Source organism: Canis lupus, chromosome 26 (assembly GCF_048164855.1).
Source record: "Canis lupus baileyi chromosome 26, mCanLup2.hap1, whole genome shotgun sequence".
NCBI lineage: Eukaryota > Metazoa > Chordata > Mammalia > Carnivora > Canidae > Canis > Canis lupus.
In genome coordinates, this window is record NC_132863.1 from 28145835 (window position 1) to 28166132 (window position 20298).

A 20298-nucleotide genomic window follows, 5' to 3' on the forward strand; every position below is an offset into this window, starting at 1 on the left:
CCTCTGGGAAATATTAACAGATCCTCTCTTCCCTGACTCCAGCCCCCTGGAAGCTCTCAGCCCCATACACCTCTCCTTTGTGATTATCATTGTAATTATCCATGTGCTCCTGTGATTGCTTGCTTCACATCTGCTTCCCAACTTAGACTATCAGCTTCATGCGGGCAGGGAGATGTCTGTCCTACTCTTACCATTTCCCTAACGGTCAGCTGGCACAGAGGACTCACTCAAAAAATATTTGTTGAACTGAGTTGAAAACCTTCTCTTGACTTCACACTTCACTCTCTAGCTTCCAGACAATCCTCGAAACTTTTTTAATTATCTAAACTTAATTATTCAAACTTCTGTAAAAGGGGCGTCTTTGCTGACTATCTCTCACCCTCAGGCCCTGCAGTTGGGGTTCTGCTCTGTCTCACCCCAGAAACTGCTCTCACCCAGGGCTCCGATAACCTCCTAATTACCAACTGCACTGGGTGTTTTTCCATCCCTGGTTTATTGGAATTCTCTGCAGGGCTTGATATTGTTGATCACTCTCGCCTTCTTGAAACGCTTGGCTCTCTTGGTTTCCATGACAACACTCTCTCCTTGTTTTTAACCCGTCTCTATGACGACTTTGTCTTCCCAGTCTCATTAATCAGAGGCTCTGACTCAACCACCCTTGAAATGTTAGGGTCCTGAAGACTCGATATTGTTGAAGATGTCAATTCTCTCCAAATTAACGGACAAATTCAATGCCTTCTGAATCAAAATCCCACCAGGATTTTTAAGTGGAACTTAATAGGCTGATTCTAAAGGTCATATGGAAGAGGAGATCGGCAAGAACAACTAAGAGAATTTTGAGAAAGAAAAACAAGTGGTGGGCACATAGTAGGAGTAAAAGGACTGGATTTGTCCTACTAGGTAGCATCTGACAAAGCAACAGCAATTCAACAGCATGGTCAGGAATAGACATGCTGACCTAGGCAACTCAGAGTTCAGGATCAAATCCATGTCCAAAGGGAACCTGCCATATTCTAGGAAAGGCATTTCAAATGAAGAGCACCAGTCACTAGGAGCACAGAGGTCCTTGTATCTCAACTCTTTGAAAAAGGAACCCGCTGGGGTAGCCTTCCAGACCCTGGACCATTTCCTTTCCTTTCCAGCCCATCCTCCACCCACCTCCAAAACTTGCCCAATGCAGGTACCAGCAGTCCCTTAGGACCTGGCTCTTTTTTTTTCTTTTTTCTTGCTTTTCCTACTATGAAGGTGATACATGCTCTTGGATAGTAAGTATATTGTATATTGTGTTCATTATACTATTCCTGTTCTCTTGTGTTCTTTTGAAATATGTTCCCATAAAATAGTGATACGTGAACATTATGGAAAATTTGGAGCGTAACGAAAGAATGAGGAACAGAAAAATCTTGACAAGAATCCCAGGAACTGCCATGCTATGTGAAAATGCATGTGAAGAGCACGTTACTTCAGAAATTTTTTTAATGCATTTGTTTACAGTAAATACTTATAATATATATAATCTTGTGCCACCCCTTCACACTGATTATATGCTAAGCATTTCACCATGTTAGTCAACATTCTTTGTAATTATTACGTTTAATGGCTGTCTGATAATCCACTTAATGAATGAAACATAATTTTGTTAACCATTCTTCTGGGGCTGGAGTTGTGGAGAATTTCTTTTTTCTCTTTCTTTCTTTTTTTCCTTTTCTCTTCTTTACCTTTATAAATCAAACCGCAGTGCACATCTTTCCGTACCAGGCTTGGGACAGTGTTTTAGATCACTTTCTTGGGATGAGCTTCCTATAAATGGAACTCCCAAGTCAAACAGTGTGAACCTTTTCGAGGCTTTTCACACATCTTAAGCAAATTGCTTTCCAGAAAGGTTTTGCTCCTTCAGAGTCCTGCCAGCTGTGTACAAGAAGCCCCATGCCACCAGGACAGAGCCAGCGCTGCGAGCCTCTTGTTCTATAGCATTCCTTCGACGGGCGCAAAGCGGTATCTCTCCATCCTAATTTACGGTTATTTTATTATGACTAAATTCAACATTTGCAACTGAATTTGCCTTTTGAACTTCATCTTTTATAAATGGACCCTTACCGCCTTTTATTGCCCCAACATTTCATTATGAAAATTCCTACTGCCTTCTGTGAATGTTTTATTTATGAGAATTTTCAACACAGAAAAGCTTTACATTTCCTATAGTCAATTATGTTTGTATTTTCCATTATAATTCTCTCTATTGCTATGAAAGCTACAATGGCCTCCCTTAATCACAGTTTGAATAATGAATCGTTTCCATTTTTTTCCTAGTGAGTAGTACGCTTTTGTGTGTGTGTGTGTGGGGGGGGTTAACTCTTTAAATCACCTGGCATTGGTTTTTATTTATTTATTTAAATTCCTGTTAGTTAACATACAGTGTGATCATAGCTTCAGGTGTACAATGTGGTGATTCAACTCTCCCATATGCCAGTGCACGTCACAACAAGTGTGCTCCTTAATCACCTGGCATCGATCGGTTTCAGTGTTAGTATAAAGGGAGGTAAAAATTGCTTTTTGTTTCCCAGATAAAAATCATTTTCTAGCCCCACTCAATGAGAAACCCTTCTAGTCCCCATTAGTTTGTGATGTCTCTGCTCTCATAAGCCACAGTGGGAAATATTGCAGGGATCTGTGTCTGGGCTTTCTAGCCTATTCCACTGAGATGTCTTTCTTTAAAAACAAAAACAACAAAAAACCCTGTTACTTTGTGTCATATCACGCTGCAATAGCTGTTGGGGTTAGAGCCCTGGACAGCTCTATTTCACATCAGCTCAGCTGCCCAAGCATCTGACGCCCACATTGAACCTCCGTTTGGGCATCACACAATGGATATCTCACGGCACCACTTTTTCACTCATATACCCACTTTTAAATTTTTTTTATTTTTAATTAATTAATTAATTAATTAATTAATTTTTAGTTATTTCTATTCCCTGGAAGTCAAATTGTATCATTGTGCTCCACAGAGAGAGTCGAGTGGCAGGCACGGCCCTGAAGTCTGAAGGTGAGGTCTGGAGACCTGAGTTTGAGCAGTGCCTGTGCCCACTGTGCACCGTGTCCCCAGGACCTCGGTTTTCTGTAAAACGGGTCTGGGGTGGTCAAGTGAAGTAAAGAACATCAACACAGCTTTATTCTCCCCTCAATAACTGTGTACAAGGTGTGGAAATACCAGAATGGGCAGGAAGGAGATGGTCTCTAAGAAATGGACTTCAGGGAGCTTCCAGGAGAGTGACTATGGCTAAGTGCTCTTTTAGGGGAGCGCTCTTCAAAACAGAGTGAAAAAAGGCAACTCCAAAGAAATGATTACAGGGGCCCCGAGGGAAAAGAACAGAATGTGGAGGAAGGGATGGGCAGGGGTCCTGCTCTGGCCAAGGGGCCGGGGAGAGCCTCTCTGAGAGGACATGTAAGTCCGAGAGGCTGAGAGGAGGGAGTTAGGGGAGAGCCTTCCCAGGATGAGAAACAGCTGAGCAGAGCTTCCAGGAGAGGAACAAGCTGGAGCACTTGAGGAACTGAAAGAATTCGCTTGTGGCCGGAGGGCAGTGAGTTGGAGCATCCCAGGGGGACCAACATGGCCAGCAGACCGGGTGGACTGCGAGGAAGGGACAGGATTTTGTCCTCAGGGCAAAGGGAAATCTCGGAAAGCTGCGAGTTTGCAGGACCATGATGTGATACTACTCGGGTTTTAAGAAGTCTGCTTTTACTTCTGTGCGACAAGTAGAGGGCTCCGTGGGGAGAATACTGCCAGGCCATGGCCGAAAGAAGATGGAATGTGGAGGGTGGAAGGTGGCGGAACCAGGTGGTGGCACTGGATGTGGGAACGGTTGGGCTGGGGATGAGACTGAGCTGCCCAGATTCTCTGGGACCGGGTAAGAGGGGAGGGCAGGGAAGTGTCAAGGATGACACTCAAAAGCCAGGTTTGGGAAACTGAGTTGAAGGCTGGGGCTTTGTAGAAAAGGGGAAAAAGACAAGGGAAGAGAGGGATGCCTGGGTGGCTCAGCAGTTGGGTGTCTGCCTTTGGCTCAGGTCCTGATCCCGGGATCTGGGATCGAGTCCCACATCGGGCTCCTTGCGAGGAGCCTGCTTCTCCCTCTGCCTATGTCTCTGCCTCTCTCTGTGTCTCTTATGAATAAATAAAATATTTTTATTTTTTAATTTTTTAATAAAATATTTTTAAAAAAAGACAAGGGAGGAGAGAAGTTCTGGGGAGAAGTGAGCAATCTGATTGGTTGTGGCAGGTTTGGGGGTGTCATGAAAGACATCCTGGTAGAGCTGTTGGCTGGGTAGGTAGGCATGCTGGTCTCTGGACTGGCAGGCGGGACATGAAATTGGGGTCGTTAGTGACCACCCAGGGTGAGAACACAGAGGGAGATAGAAAGTGCCAGGGCGTGAGTCTTGAGGGAACTCACCCCTTAGATGGTGGGTGGAGGAGGCTGAGGAGGAGTGGCCAGTGAGGGTAGAGGTTAACTTGGAGATCTGGTGTCACAGTGGGGTCATAGAGACCAGGAGAGGTGATTTTAGGAGGAGCGGTCGGTCGGCTGTATCAGAGGTGGCCATGAGGCCCGAGTGAGTTCCAGGAGAGAAGGGTATCTGCCGGGTTGGGCAATGGGGTCATTGAAAAGAACGAGGTGGTGGTGAACGGGTGAGATGGAGGCCTGGCCAGTAGGCTGTGCTGCCTCCTGGGAAGAGCTGGACTTGCGTTGGGAGGGATCTTGGCCCTTTCTCCTGTGCCACCCTCCGAGAACATCTGCTGGTCCCCAGCCATCAGACTAGCCTGGTGACTTTTCATCCCCTAGCCTTCTACCCTCACCTCACCTACCCCAACAGCTCCTTCTGCCTGTAATCTCCCTCCTTCAGAGTCCTCACGTCTTTGTGCTAAAAAGAAAATTTTCTGAACCTCCATTTCAGGCATTTGATTTCAAGCAGAAGATAATTATTCTGCCTCTACCTAGCTCGCTGTCTGTTGCTAGGTGCCAAAAGGTACAAGAAACGAGGAAGACATGGCCCCAGACACGAGGCAGGATGAAACTACTGCTAATTAGAGCTGTAGTCGGTGCCCAGAGGGCAGAGAAAAAGCCTCCAGAAGAACATGGAGATCAAGTTACCTCGTAAGATGTACATGATTTAATTTTGCCTCTTTCCACCAACAAAGCTAATCCCTTCACCTCCACACTTAATCTCACGATTCCCGGGGCCCCTTGCATGACCCATCCCTGCTCCTCAAACTTGGCTCCCACAGCCCTCCACCCTCCAAATATCAGCAGGTAAGACACAGCACCTTCCTGGGCCCTGCTGTCCCCCCCAGCTCTCCCTTTCCTCTCTTGCTTTCTCAGCCAGACTCCGGGTCATCCCTCCCCCAGAGTTGCTGTGGCAAAGGACCCCAAAACCAGGTGTGGGAGATGCCCTTCTCTCCCCTGACCTCTGTGCATCGGGCCCACCAGTGGCCACACTGACCTCTGGGCTTCTGAGAACCCCTTTCCTTGTCTTCCCCTCTTTTCAAAGACTCCCCTTCGCATGTCCATGGGTCTCTGGTCTTTGCTCTCACTGTGTCCCCTTTCCCTTGATCTTGTGCATCCCTAAAGCTGTACCTGCCTCCTGGGGTTGACTCCCCAAATCAACAATGCAGCCCAAGCCACATTTGAGCTCTAGACCAACATGCCCATCTTTCTCCTTAGTGACTGCTCTTCCATTTGCAGTCCTGATCTCTACTCCAAGCTCAGAACTCGACTACCAACCATCTACCAATATCTGATATCTTCACCAACATGACCCAATAAAACTCCTGGTCTGTTTTTCTTTTTCCACTTGATTATCTCTTTTTATTAAAATTCTTAATCTTTCTTCTCTGAGTTTGTCCTCATCTGGTGTTTCCTATTTTGAGGAGATGATACCACCACTTTGGTGGGAGACACTTAACAGTTGCCCTAGAATCTCCTCATCACCGACCTCATCCCATTGTGAGGCTTAATGTCTCCATTAGCAGCAGTAATTGCATAGTGTAAGCCACCATCTCTTGCTGCAGTTACCTACTGACCGGTCTCTCCAAATCTGCTCTTCCTCCAATCTTCCAACCCCCACAGAACAGCCCAAGTGGCCGTTTCAGAATATACATATTTTTTTATGCCTTCTTCATATTGAAACCATTCAGTGATCTTCAAGAAAGATCAATTTTGATTTCTCCAGCCTCTCTCCTCCTGACAGTCATTCTCCTTGGTTCTTGCTAACAGAAGCCACTCCCCATGTGACACAGATTGATCTAATGTCAGTCACAGTGGTCAGGTCTACTTCTCTTGACAGTGATTGGTTTATGAGTGAGTAGTTGTGGCAAATCTGACCAATGAGAGGTGGTGGTGGTGGAGTCTTTTGGGAAAAGTTTCTTAGTCTTTAAAAACAAGTATAAGGAAGAATCACTTCCTTTCATCCATCTACGGACATCATTATAATGCCTGGAGTGGCTGCAGCCATCTTATGACCATGGGAACAGAAGCGCACATACTGAGGAACGGACAGAACCTGGGTCCTTGATTTCATTAGGGTTGCCTCCCGTGGAACTTCTCATTATGTGTGGCAATAAATCTCTTATTGTTTAAATGTTTTCGGGTTGAGTTTCTATCATTTGTTTCAAAATCATTCTTACCAATAAGTGCCATGGCCATGGTGGCCTTCTGGTTTCTGGAATGCACCACTCTCCCACCATGGAGCTTGGTGTATGCTGTTTCCTTATGTGCAACACTCTCCTCATTCCTAATGAACTTCCATTTCTCTGATCCAAGGTTACTTCTTTGATCTAGGAAGATCTCTTCATGGCACTATCAGAGTTTTTGATTACGGAGATCTTTATTTACCTGATTAATATCTGTCTCCCTCAATGGATTGGCAGCATATGCAGGCCAAGACCACCTCTGTCCTTACTCAGCATTGTACACCCTCCTACATGTCCGTCCCAGTGCTTAGAAGAATCAAATCCACCAGTTCATTCAGGGTCCTGGGAGGAAAGAGAGTGGTGTGCTCAAAAGGATTTAACTGAAACCAGTGCAGTGAAAGGACTATTCATAGAGTGTGGCAGGGTTCAGGGTTCTAGTGATGACAGAGGACCCACAGAGGAGTAACAGTTGGAACCATCACCAGTGCTCGCTTCGGCAGTACATATACTAAAATTGGAAACCATCACCACTTCCAGGACTGAAGAGATGAGAAGAGGATGTGGGTTCTCAGAACACATAGAGAAGGCGGTGCCTTTAAGAAGGGGACCCTACCTGTGGCCATAAGTAAAAGAATGCAATCACTGCCAACCCACATCCCATAGAAAGTCACCCAGGGGAACCTTTTTCTTCCCTCCCTCCACTCTCCCCACTGGTTCCTCCATTTGCCAAACTCAGTGAGAAGCCAGGGAGCAAGGAGCCTGGGGGTGTAGAGATCAGCCATCCAGGGCACAGAAGAGGATGGAGAAAGAGAAAGGCTCAAGGAGCCAGTGAGGAACATCCACAACAGTCACCAAATGACCCCCTAGCTACTGCAACGCAACTTTTTCCCTTAGTAATCTCAACTACCCTACAGAACTGGCCAGTGTAGACAATCTTCCCTCCAAGTTGTCAGGATTGGAAAGGGCACAAAAGGGAGTCTTTTCAGGTCTCGCCCTCTCCTCTTGAGACATCTCCAATCATATCTACTTGTTTTCCTTTCAGGTGAGCTCAGAGGATGAATCCCAACAAATCGTTCTTCTTTTCATCCTCTCCCTCTTTGCTGGTGCCCTTTCAAGATGAGAAAATTCTAGTGTTTCTTGTTTTGAAAAATCCTCCTGTGATCACCCACAATCATCCCATTGCCACCCAACTCCTGCCCTAGTCATTCAAGCTTTCTCTAAGGACCGGGGGTTGCATCTCCTCCACCCATTCCCTTCATTGCCCCCTGTAAACTAGCTATTACCCCTCATTCTTCATGCCAAGGTTCACAATAGCCTCCGATTGCTAAATTCAAAAGAGTTTGCTTCTTGCTTTTCTAAGACTCAGGCCATATAGCAAGTTGATTAGTTTCTCCTCGAAACTCTTCACTACCTTGGTTGCCATGGCAACTCCTCTCTGAGTTGTCGCATCTCCCAGGTCCTTCCTTCTCTTTCTCCTTTGTTGCCTGCCCACATCCCTGGGGCCCCTCAAATCTCCCTGTAGCTCACAATTCTGCCCTGGGCCCTCACCTGTTCTCTTGCTACACTCTTTCCCTGGCCATCTCACAATTCCTGAGGTTCCCATTACCCTCTATCCCTGGGTTGGCCCTTCCAATTGAATTTCTTCCTGAGCCTCAGATTCTAGGTCACCTGGCAGTCCCCCCAGCCCCTCAGCTCTACCTGAGACTGAGCCCATTGGCCTCCGTACCATGTTCCCCATTCCAAGAACCTCTCTACCATCCCCACCTAAGACACACAGAAGTCACCCTTCACTCTACCCTTGCTCTCACCCCAATAGCCAACAATCATCCTGTATTTCTGGCTTTGTTTTCTAAAGGTTTCCGGGTCCTGTCCAAACCCTCCCCCACCCCACCCCATCATGGTTTCAGGTAGGCCTCATCCTATCTTATCTAGACCATGACCACAGTCTCTTGATTCATCTCCCTACCTAGACACTGTCACCTTCCAAATCTAGGCTTCATGCTGGCTACCAGTGATTGTCCCAGATAAATCTGAAATGTCACTGATGTAAAAGCATTCAATAGTACTCACTGACTGCAGGATGGTGTCCAATCTCCTTGATGTGGGGGGCACCCAAGGCCCTGAAGGGCTTGATCTCTGTCCACTTCCTGTCTCATTCTTCCTATTCCCTCCTTCCTTTATATTTCAGGCATACCAGATGCCTAGATGCCTGCAAGCTCACTCTCGCTACTTCTCACTTGTGGGGCTTTGCTTGTGCTGCTTCCTTTACTTGAAATGTCCTTCTTGTCCCTTCTACCTTGCTCATTCCTGCTCATCTTTAAGAAGTCAGACCATTGGTCACCTCCACTGGAAAACTCTGTACGTACCTATGTTCCATTATTGCATTTACCATACTGTAATAGAATTTTTTATATACTATTTAATGTGCTTCCCTCCCACTTAATGTGCTTCCCTCCCACTTCCTTGCCGGTCACTGTTTTGCCTAAGAAATGACCCCAAACTCTAGTGGCTTAAAAATGCAATTTAATAGTCCTCATGGTTCTGGGGGTTGACAGGGCTCTGCTGGGTGGTTCCTGCTTAAAGTCTCCCTGCAGCTGCAGTCAGATGGCAGCCGGACTTGAGTCATCAAGGCTCAGCTGGGCTTGCTGGGCAGGAAGGTGCCTTTACACAGCTGGCCGCCAGCTGGGAGCTCAGCTGAAGCTGTTGACTGGAGTGCCCATAAGTGGATTTACCACACAGGATGGACTTCTCACATAGTGGCAGTTCGGTTGCAAGAGGAAATGTCCCAAGACCAAGTATTTCAAGAGTCCCGTGGAGAAGCTACAAAGCTTCTGATGATCTAGTCTCACAAGTCTCATAACATCCCTTCTGCTATATTCCTTTGCCCAAGAAAATCACTAAAGTCAGCTCAGATTCATGGGCAGGAAAAGTAGTCTCTACTACTTGATGTGAGGAATAGTATGTATATATAGGGAGGCAGGAAATGATGGTGGCCATGGTCACTTTCTCCTGATACAAAGCTTTGGGGGAGAACAGGGGTTATTACAGCATGAATGCAGCAAGATGGTCAATGGTTTCAAATAGTCTCTTGAAACCTACAAAGAGACAGGACATTTAGTTGTGGTTGCTGGCTTTTTGTAAAGAGGAAAGAACCCAATGGACTCAGAACTTGAAATTGATGTCATGAACAGCAAATAGGGTAGAATGCAGAAACTGTCTTTCAGCCTGAAGGGAAATAAAGGTTTCGCTAGCTAGTGAGAAGGGGAATCATATGGAGACATCAGTAATAGTAAATACTAGATCTCCCAAAAGAAGTAAAAGAATAGAAAGAGCTGTTGCCTGGCTTTTAATGGTGTTGACCAGAAGACCAGCTGCCCTCCTCAACCCAGCTTGGGCTGGAGAGCCCTGATGGGAAGAAGTATCTGACAAATGGGCTTAGGGGTTCCCCCTGGAGTCCTGTATATCCCCATAGCAAGGTGCTGATGGTGAGGGTTTAGGGAAGTGGGAGAGTGTAGCTGGCGGACTTGCACATGCTTTGTGGTCAAGACAAGGACTCAGCGGGGATGCCTTGGCTCAGCGAATGGATCAGATGTACACCCCAGTGCCAGGGCAAAATAGGAGATCTCAGAAAAAAGACCACCCTTGAGGAGAAGGGAAGTAGTGGGAAGCAGAAAAGCTGGAAGCAGACCAAGAATTTGCTTAAGGGAGACTTAGGTCAAGTCCAGAAGTGATTGCATTTACCTTGAACTAAGATTGTTTTTGCTGCTGATTAGAAAGGGGCAGGGGTGGTGGTAGAGTGAACTTCAATCTTGGAGAAATAAAGAAGCTATACTTTGGCCAGCCTCTGTTTGTGGTGGTTTCTGGGTCAGCAACCTCTCATTCTCTCTCATCTCTTGTGCTTGCTTGGCACCATGCTCCCTAGTTCTACCTCCAAAACCTCTCTTGAATCCACCTGCTCTCCATCCACTCTTTAGCTTAGGCCTGCAACACTTCTCAGGGACAACCGTGGTGGCCTCTTAGGTATCCTCTGTCCCTCTAGGCTTCTGAGGCCCTCTTCAAACACTTTTCTGCAGACAGCAGAGGAATAACAGGGCATATTCATTGTTTTCTTTACCTAGACCAGCACCAACTCTCCTGGTTAGTCACTCTGCATTCCAACCTATCTGTTTTGAATGGGATTCACCTTATTACACTTTATTGGCCATCACTGATTGGCCAAGGGTGATCGAGCCCCTGACCTAGGTTGGGCCAATCAGAGCCTGTCCCCAGATTTTTTAACTTGGGGGCAGAGAGAGCTCCTAACATTTATAGAACACTCACTACACACCAGGCTCTGGTTGAGCCCTTCACAGACATCATCTCCTTTGACCCTCATAAGACTAGTGTTAATGAGGCTGGTGCTGTTATTATGAAATGTGGTCTGAAGATGAGGGCGCTGAGGATAGAGCAGTTAGACAGTAAGTAACAAGGAGCACGACTCAAGTGAGGGAGGCCTGCTAACCGAACTCCTGAGCTTCCCCCTGGGTCTCTTTTTGGTCACAACTTGAAGGAAGTGAGGCGCTCCTAGCCAAGATGCTAGTATGTGGAAGAAGCGGGCTCCAGAGAGTGAGGCTGGCAGGCCAGGAGATGGGGCAGCCCGGAGACGAGAGAGAGGGTCTGATGGCCAAGTCCATAGCTCCAGGTGACCTAGAGGCCCAACCTGGCCTGTGGTTTGGTTATAGAAGTCAACTGAGTTCTCCTTCTGCCCAAGTGGATTTGAGTGGAGCTTCCCTCACTGCCACAGGAGAACCGTGACTGCATGAGAACAAGCTCACACCTGCCTCCCTGCTCTAGCACATCCCTGATTCATTACCCTTAGGATAAAAGCTCAGATTCATTGGTATGATGCCCTGCGTGTGCTGGCCAGCCAGATCTGTCACAAATCTCCTGCACCACGCATGCCCTGAGCCCATGGCGGTCCTTGTGGGGCCAGGTGAGAGGTCTTTGTTTAGGATTTCACCTCTGTTCCTTCCTTTTCCTGCCTCAAAATTCACCTCTTTCATGTGCCATCTCTTAAAAACCTGGGTCTTGGACTTTTTTTTTTTTTTAACTACAGAAATAATTTGAGGACATCTTAGAAGGTTACTGCATACCCAAGGTAACCAGGGGCAGCCACTGGTTACATTTTGACACACTTATCAGAATTGTTTAAAAAAATATTTTTCTATTTATTTCCATGTAACACAACACATAGTCTTTTTTTAAAAAATCCAAGAGAATAGCAAGACTTTGATGAAGAGCAGCCTTCTCCATATTTTCCCTACCCCTAAACTCCCACCCTAGACTATGTGATCTGCTCCTTGAGATCACTTCCCCAACTCTAAAAAGCTCTTAGATCTCTTGAATTAGGAAGGATGCTTTCACCAGCATCTAACAGAACACCTAAAAGTGGCTTAAAGAGTAAGATCATTTATTTATTTCAGAGAATGAAAAGCCCAGATAGAAATCAATGGTTCCAAGTGACCAGGCTCTGAGTCAGTAGAGAGCTTCAACTCCTCGCCTTCCCCTCCTGGTCACAAGATGACTGTCCGAGCTCCATGCATCACATTATCCATCTTTTTCTTTCTTTCCTTCCTTCCTTCCTTCCTTCCTTCCTTCCTTCCTTCCTTCCTTCCTTCCTTCCTTCTTTTCTCTTTCTTTCTTTCTTTCTTTCTTTCTTTCTTTCTTTCTTTCTTTCTTTCTCTTTCTTTCTTTCTTTCTTTCTTTCTTTCTTTCTTTCTTTCTTTCTCTTTCTATTTCTTTCTTTCTTTCTTTTTTCTTTCTCTTTCTTTCTTCTTTCTTTTCTTTCTAGAGAGGGGGAGAGGGGAAGGGGGGAGAGAGGGAGAGGAGGGGTAGAGGGAGAGAGAGAATCTCAAGCTGGCTCCCCTCAGCATGGAGTCCAATGATGCAGGGCTCAACCTCATTACCCTGAGATCATGATCTCAGCCAAAATCAAGAGTTGGACGCTTAAGTGACTGAGCACTCAAGGTGCCCCTCCATGCATCACAGTTTCACCCAACATCACCTAGGCAGAAGGGAAGGGGCAGGGCCAAGAAAGCTCTCTGGTGCATCACCTTAATCAGAGAATAAAATGCTTCCTTGACACTACCAGAAAAAGTTTCCTTTTAAGACCCTAGACAAAATTGGGTCACAGGAGTTCTCTGAACAGCATCTGCTACCCTCTATTTCTAGTTCATGAGATCCACTGATGTCCCAACTGGAAGATTAGGCTTTAGGACACTTGGAGAATACTCCTTCCATCCCTGATTCTCCCAACAATTTTAAAGTACCTCTACTAGTTATCTTTTCAATTTTGAGAAATCCACGTGCCCCTTCACGCCTTGATCCACTGCATGCCCACAGAAGCTCTTGCCTCCCCTCATCATCCCCATCAGCCCTCACCCCCAGGTCCCCCTCCAGGGCTGTCTTCTGACTTCTACATCTTTCCTTTCACATTGTGACAGGTGATAACACTGACATTTTATTCCTTCACCATAATAAAATCCAGGTCACTACAAAAATTGAATATCAATGAAAACTGGAAAGAAAAAGACACAATTCTCATTATTTGAGACAGCTATCACATATATTTCCTGTGGGTACCTACCCGTGAATTTAGAAGTTTTTAGAAAGTCTAGCAAAGTGCACAGTGAACCCATTACGGTGGTTACCTCTGGGGAGGAGGGAGGAAATGGGATGGCAGTGGGTGGCCAAAAGGGACTTCGGCATCATCTGCAATGTTCTATTTTTTAAAAAGGAGAATGTATTCATGTTCCGCTTGTGTTATTAAACTTTAATTTGAAAAAATTCCCATTCATTTTCAGCCAATTATGTCAGCTCCGTGTGTTTGGCAGCGTTTGCATGTTTGTGTCCAGGGAGGAAGAACGTCTATTTTGTGTGTGTGTGTGAATGAACTACAGTGATTAGTAAGTAGATTTTTAGAAAATGTAGCAAGCAAGAGCAAAAAAAAAAAAAAAAAAAAAAGTGCAGAACTTGTTCACAGCAATAAAAATACAGGAATAAACCCATTAGGAAATGGGTAGGTTCCTGATGGAGAAAAGTATTGTAACTGAAGAGATACAAGGCAATCAGAATAAATGCAGGGTTCTACTGAACTCGCAGATCAAAAGGCTCACTATTGTATTGATGTCAATTTCCCATAATTAATCTTGAAATTCACAGAACTTGACAAGCCATTTTAAAAATTCATGTGGAGGAGTTAATGTGCAGAGTGATAGTTCACTTAGATAATTGAAAAAGAAGCACAGTGAAAGGGGGCATTTTACTTAAAAGATATCAAAAGGTAGCATAAAGCCCTAGCAGATAAAATAGGAATATATAGACTGGTGGAACAGAACAGGGGCTTCACACCAACCTAGATGCTGTCACTCAGTGTGTGAGGCAGCTTCACTCTGGATCCGTGGAGAAAGGATGAACTGGTTAGTTTCTTGAGTGGCAACAGTCAGTTGTACATTTGGGGAGTGGTTAGATCATACCTCACTTCGACCTTAAAAATGTATTCCACATTCATGAAAGACCCAAATAAAGACAAATTTATTAGACAAGAATACAGAATATATTTAAGCCATAGGTGTGAGAAAGGCTTAAGTGTGATATATCCATAAAAGGAATAAAGGAAAAGACTGATAAATCTGGTTAGGTCAAAACTGATAACTTCTAAAAGAGCCTACAAAGAGTTAAAGGCAACAGATGAGCCAGAAGAAAATACTCGCCATGTATATATAAGAGATTAATATCTGGGTTATATTAGGAAATTCCACAAGTCAATAAGATAAAGACAAACCATCTATTTTAATGAGCAAAAATAAACAGATAATTCAGAAAAAGGAAAATACAAATGTCAGTGCCCATGAAAATCTCACTTGCAAACATATCTACCGACATATAAAAAATGCTTCCATTCTTCACCCATCAGATTGGCAAATATTTAAAACAGCTGCTTATGGTATGAGGATTTGAGTCCTCTCATATCCTCTTACTGGAAGTTTAAACGATACAGAAATTACGGAGGACACATTGGTAGTATCTGTTAAAACTAAAAATGTGGACACCTTGGGACCCCAAATTCCATTCTCAATCCCAGAAAAAAATTACAGAGCAAGCATGTGCAAGGCTGTTTTCTGCAGTGCTGCTTATGATGGAGGAAAGAAAAGAAAGCAACTGCGTTTGTCCAAGGATCTTAGAGAAGAGAAAATGTGGTATTATCAGAGGAATGAATACAATACAGCTACTAAAAGGAACCAGCAAGAGCCATTTGTATGAGTATATTCTAAAAATATATGATTGAGTGAAATAATTACAGTAAAATCCTCATAAAGTGGGATGATCCATTCAAAATATCTACATGACTACTATACATTTCTATGAAAGGAGACACATAAAGTTGTGGAGGGGGTAGGAAACCAGGGTTTCAGAGGGTGGCCAAAGGAAACTTTAGCTATATTGGTATTGTTCTACTTTTAAAAAGGAGAATGTATTCATGCTCTGCGTGTTTAATTAAAGTATAATTTAAAAAGGTTCTAATTTGTTTTCAGCCAATTATGCCAGCTCCATGTGTTTGGTTATGCTCATATGTTTGTGCCAGGGAGAAAGAACAGTTACTTTGTGTGTGTGTCTGCAAACCAAGCACAGTGATTAGTAAACAGGTTGAAATGGAATAAAGAAAAACAAGGGCCAAACAAACAAAGGAGAGGTCTATTCTCAGGTGACAGCCAAACCTAAGATAAATCCAGGAATAAATTTATCAAGAAATATTCAAGACTTTGACCAGAGGAACATGTAAAACTTCCCAGGAAGACATATAAGACCAGGCCTAAGAGAGGTAGCCTGGCACTGTGTACTGGTAGGAAGACCAAATATGCCAGAGATGCCAATTTTCTTCAAACTTACCCGTAAACTCAAAGTAATCCCAATGAAATTTTTCCTGAAACCCGGCAGACTGATTTAAAAATTCATGTGGTGGGACAAATATGCAAGGATGACCAAGGCAATTTTGCAAAAACAACAAAGAGGGTGGGATTTGTCCCGCCAGTTGGTAAAGCATATTATCAAGCTCAGGAGTAGACAAATAGATCAGTGGACCAGAAAGAGCTCTGACATAGACTCGCATTGGAATTTAGTGTCAGGTGAAGGTAGCAATTTTAAATCAGTGGAGACATGATATATTATTACATAAATGGTGTTAGGACAATTACCTATCTATTTGGGAATGGGGAGTTTAAAGTCAGATCTTAAGATCCATGCATATAGAATTTAGTTTGTGTATATAGTACAAAGGCTTAAATATATATTTATATGTAAACTATAATTTTTAGAGAAAACATAGGAAATGCTTATGGCCTTCATATAGCAAAGGTGTTCTTAAATAAGACTGTAAAAAAGACATAAAAGTAAGATTGATAAATTTGATTTATCAAATTTTAAATTTCTGAGACAAAAGATACCATATAATTAAGTAACAAGAATCACAGTGTAGAAAACATTTGCAATATACATAACAAAGTATTAGTATTCAAAATACATAAAGAACTCCTAAAGGTCAATAGCAAAAAGACAAAAGAAAAAAACTTTAAAAAAATAGGCAAAGGATGTGGACAAGCAATCCAGAGGAGGAAATATAAATATGGACAGTAAATAGATGAAGACTTCAGTCTTGTAGGTAAATCAGAAAAATTCAAATGGAAACAAGATACTATTTTTCACTCATCAGACTGGTTATACATGTAAAACTTGGAAACAGCCTGGGAAATGGATGCTCATATGCAGCTGGCAGGAGATTACATTAGTAAGGTACTTCGGAGAACATTTTAGCGGTTCCTATTAGAATTCAAGATGTATGTACCCTATGACCCATCAATTCCATTTTCAAGTATCTGTCCCAGAGAAACACTTGTACATGTGCAAAACAGGCAATGTACAAGGATGCTCTCACAGATTTGTCTTAATGGAATGGAACTGGGAACATTTTAACAGTCAATTAACAGGAAGCAAGGAAATCAAACGTGGTGTAATCGGTTATGGCCACCAGTCACCAGCTGCAACAAGCTACACTAGGAATCTTGCAGGGTACACTAACCTGAGAGCAACACCTCCAGTGTGTACACACCATGTCTGTGCAAAGAAACACACACAAAAAGAGAACAGAAGACGTCTTTCAATGGGCATAAGAAAATATTTTAAGTAAATAGCTAAGAGCAGCAGCAACCTCTAAAGGAGAGGAGGGGCCTGGGGCAGAGATTGGGGGCATGGGGCGGGGCGGGGGGGGGGGGGGGAGTCCAGCAGAGACTTTCTCTGTAACACTCTAATTTTATTTAAAGGAAAATGTATTCATGTATTACTTGTATAATTAAAATTTAATTCAAAAATTCTAATTCATTTCTAGCCAATTAGCTCTGCTTTACATGTGTGCTGTATTCTCATTTATGTGCCCAAGGACAAAGCACATTTACTTTGAGTGTGTCTGTGAATGAAGCAGAGTGATTAGTAAATTGACTAGAATTTGGAAAGCCAGAAGAGGAAAAGGAAAACTCTTCCCACTTGCAAAAGCAACAGAACAGATAAGGTACTCAGGAATAAACCTGAGTTAAAGAGTGTGAAAAACCTTTATGGCAAAGGTGGGTGACCTTTATTAAAAGGCATTAAAAATCAAATCCAAGAGATAAGACTCTGATTAAATAGAGACAGATATCATGTTCACAGATGAGAACTGGCATCCTAGAGGTGTTCCTTTTCCCTTCAATGCAATCCCATTCAAAATTCCAATAAGATTTTTATCCTGGAACTTTGGTAAGTTGATTCTGAAATGTATATGAAAAAGTAAATGTGCAATATGACCACGGTAATTTTTAAAAAGAACAAGGGCCAAGGAGAGGGGGTACTTACCTTATCAGGCAGTAAAAGAAAGCTCTGCTCATTAAAGTCTGGTATTGGCCCAGAAGTAGACAGATCAACAGATCTGAATAGTCTAGACATAGGGAACTGGGAGAAAAGATGGTGTTGGGATAATAAATGGTGCTTAGCAAGCTGGTTATCCATCTGGAAAAAGATCAGATCAGATCTCTGTGTCATACCATACATGATAATACATTTCGGATGGGTTAAAGACTTAAAATTTTAAAAAATACATAAGTTTTAGATTCAAAGAGAGAATGTACTTATCATTCATGCAGCGGGGGTGCTTACGCAAGAGTGCTACCTGCTTTTGTGCTAGCACTGTGGATTTCATCGCTGTGGTTTGGTTCGATGCTTTAATATCCGGTAGGTCTGGAGTTGGACCACACCTCCACTCTTCTGCAAGTACCTGCAGAGAATCTCCACCTGCACCTCATGGGCCCCCTCTCTTCCTCTTTCTCTCCAGCTTAGCCTGGTCCTAGGAAGGACTGTTACACTAGATGACTGAGGTCTGAACCTAGTTCCCGCCACGTGTGCTGTGTCAGTAAGGCACTTCCTCCTCTGGCTTCGGTTTCCTCCTCTGTTAAATTGGGTAATGCTCTGTCTCATGGCTGGGGGTGGGGTGGGGATATGAAGGTCACTTGGGATGATGAATATAAACATGCATAAGTCATGGAGCTTACAAGGATGGGAGGGGAGCTTGCTCCTCTACTTTTTCTGCACCCATCCACCCACCCAAACCCCTGCCACTCATGACAATGCCCCAATTCTTTCCTGCATTGTAACTTCTGGAGAAGTCCTGGATTATTTTTGGTCAAAAAGTTTGACCAATGACTTCAGATATTTGATTCCAAGGCAGAAAATACCAATTTGGCACCCAAAGAGCTTACTGCCTGTTGCTAGGTGCTGAGAAACACAAAAAATAAGACACAATCCTGGCCACAAGACAGAATACAATGGGTCTAATTAACACTGTAGTCAGTACACAGGTCAAATAAAAGCTCCCAAAAGAACATGGAGATAAGTTACTCTCTGAAAGGTATATAATTTAATTTTGCCTAATTCAGTCCGATACACATTGCCCCAAACGAGTTTATCCACCTCTGTACTTGATCCCAACCCCTTTGGGAGCTAATTTCACACTAATTGTCTCCATCCTTAATCACTTCATCACTCAGGCTTGCTTCCCTCAGAATTCTTATGCCATCATTGCTCTTTCCTTTAACATTAAAATTTAAAAACCTTAGACTTTGCTCCCTCTTCCTTTCTCTCTTTAATCGACCCCCACCCAAGCTGCCTCGGTCAAAGTCCCCAAAAGGTCTCAGAACATGGGCCCTGGTGGGTGCCAATCAGCAGGGCCACCATGGTACCTGGGCAGTTGTACATGGGAGGGGCCCGCAGATCAGCCCTGTCCCCCTGACCTCTCTGCATACTCTGATACTCTGACCCCCCTGATACTCACTGCTGATCACTTCATCCTTCTGCCAAAAGACCTCTCTGGCCCTTTCTCTTCAGTGTCCTAGGAAGATCCTTCTTTTCTTTTACAGCTCCCAAGTGTTGGTGCTTCTTGGGCTCCATTTCTGGCCTCTTCTTCCTCAGCCACCCTTCATAGCCTCAGTATATTCCAGAAACCTAACACTACTTTAATTCACATTTGGGATCCCTCAGGAACTCTGAGCCCATCTCTGTAATTTCTTACTTTGAGCTCTGGATATCTGTATTCAGCCACTCCCTTCCCATCTCCATTTGGATGTCTCAGCTCTGTACCACCAGCCTTGGAGTCTGCCTCTCAGACTTAGTCCCTTTCCAGGGCTTTCCAGTTCTGAGAATGGCATTGCCACCTCACCAGTAAGGCAAGCCAGAAATGTAGGGGTCATTCTGAATACCTCCTCTCCCTGCCCGACTTCATTCCATCAGCACCAAGACTAACCAGACTATGTTGACTGTGTCTAAATCCTGTCTACCATGACCACAAAAACTCCTTAACTGGTCTCCCTAAGTCTCCCTGTGCTTCTTCTGATTTCTCCATAGCACAGAGAGTCTCAGATGACCGTGACATACCAGAGTAGGTCTTGGCCCTGCTCCCCTTGCTCCAGGATGTGGGCAGGAGCTCAGCCCTGGCCTCCATGGGCCCGCACAGCCAGCACTGCCTGCCTTTCTAGTCTCGCTTCATCTCCTTTTGCACAGGCTGTTCCTTTCGTCCAAAATGCTTTTCCCCAATTTTCTCTAATTAACTCCTTTCCCTTCTTAACAACTTGGTTCAAGTGTCACCTCCTCAGGGAAGCCTCCTGGAGTCAGCCTAGGACAGGTCCGCCTGTCACATGGCTCCTTCCTTTAGAGTGCCTGCCCCTGTTGTGGACCAATAAGCGCCACTATTTCATTCGTCTCTTTCTCTTCTTCTACTCCGCAGGCTCCACGGGAACAGGGATTCTGCCTATATCCCCGCTGTTAGGCACACTGCCAGGCACATAATAGGCACTGAGTTAGAACATGTAGAATGAATAAACTTTTGTCATTCAACAATGCTTATTGCACTTGGGAGCTGATGTCTTCCTATAAACCTGCTCGTATCTTTCGTACACCTCTAATCTTTGACCTCTCCGAGTCCTCCTTCCAGACTCCTCAAAGGACTTAGTGACAAAATCGCCTCCCCTTCACATGGTTATTTCAGTTTATGCTCCATTACCCCC

The 20298-nt window shown here is 44.2% G+C and overlaps 1 protein-coding gene across 7 annotated transcripts in view; it reads right to left on the minus strand.

Annotated features, from left to right (window-relative positions):
• The window catches only part of BLCAP (BLCAP apoptosis inducing factor), a 53840-nt gene that overhangs the window by 13439 nt on the left and 20103 nt on the right, over window positions 1-20298 (minus strand). For 2 of the 7 annotated variants that reach the window (XR_012018560.1, XR_012018564.1), the window contains exons 4-5: window positions 17600-17752; window positions 462-16828 (exon numbers count right to left, since the gene is read on the minus strand). The exons of 1 other annotated variant lie outside the window; for it this stretch is intronic. The gene's annotated coding sequence lies outside the window, so the exon portion shown is untranslated. Of the gene's footprint in view, window positions 1-434; window positions 17515-17599; window positions 17753-19879; window positions 20066-20298 lie in introns of those variants that run through there. 4 more of the 7 variants (XR_012018563.1, XR_012018562.1, XR_012018561.1 and 1 more) reach the window with 4 other exon arrangements.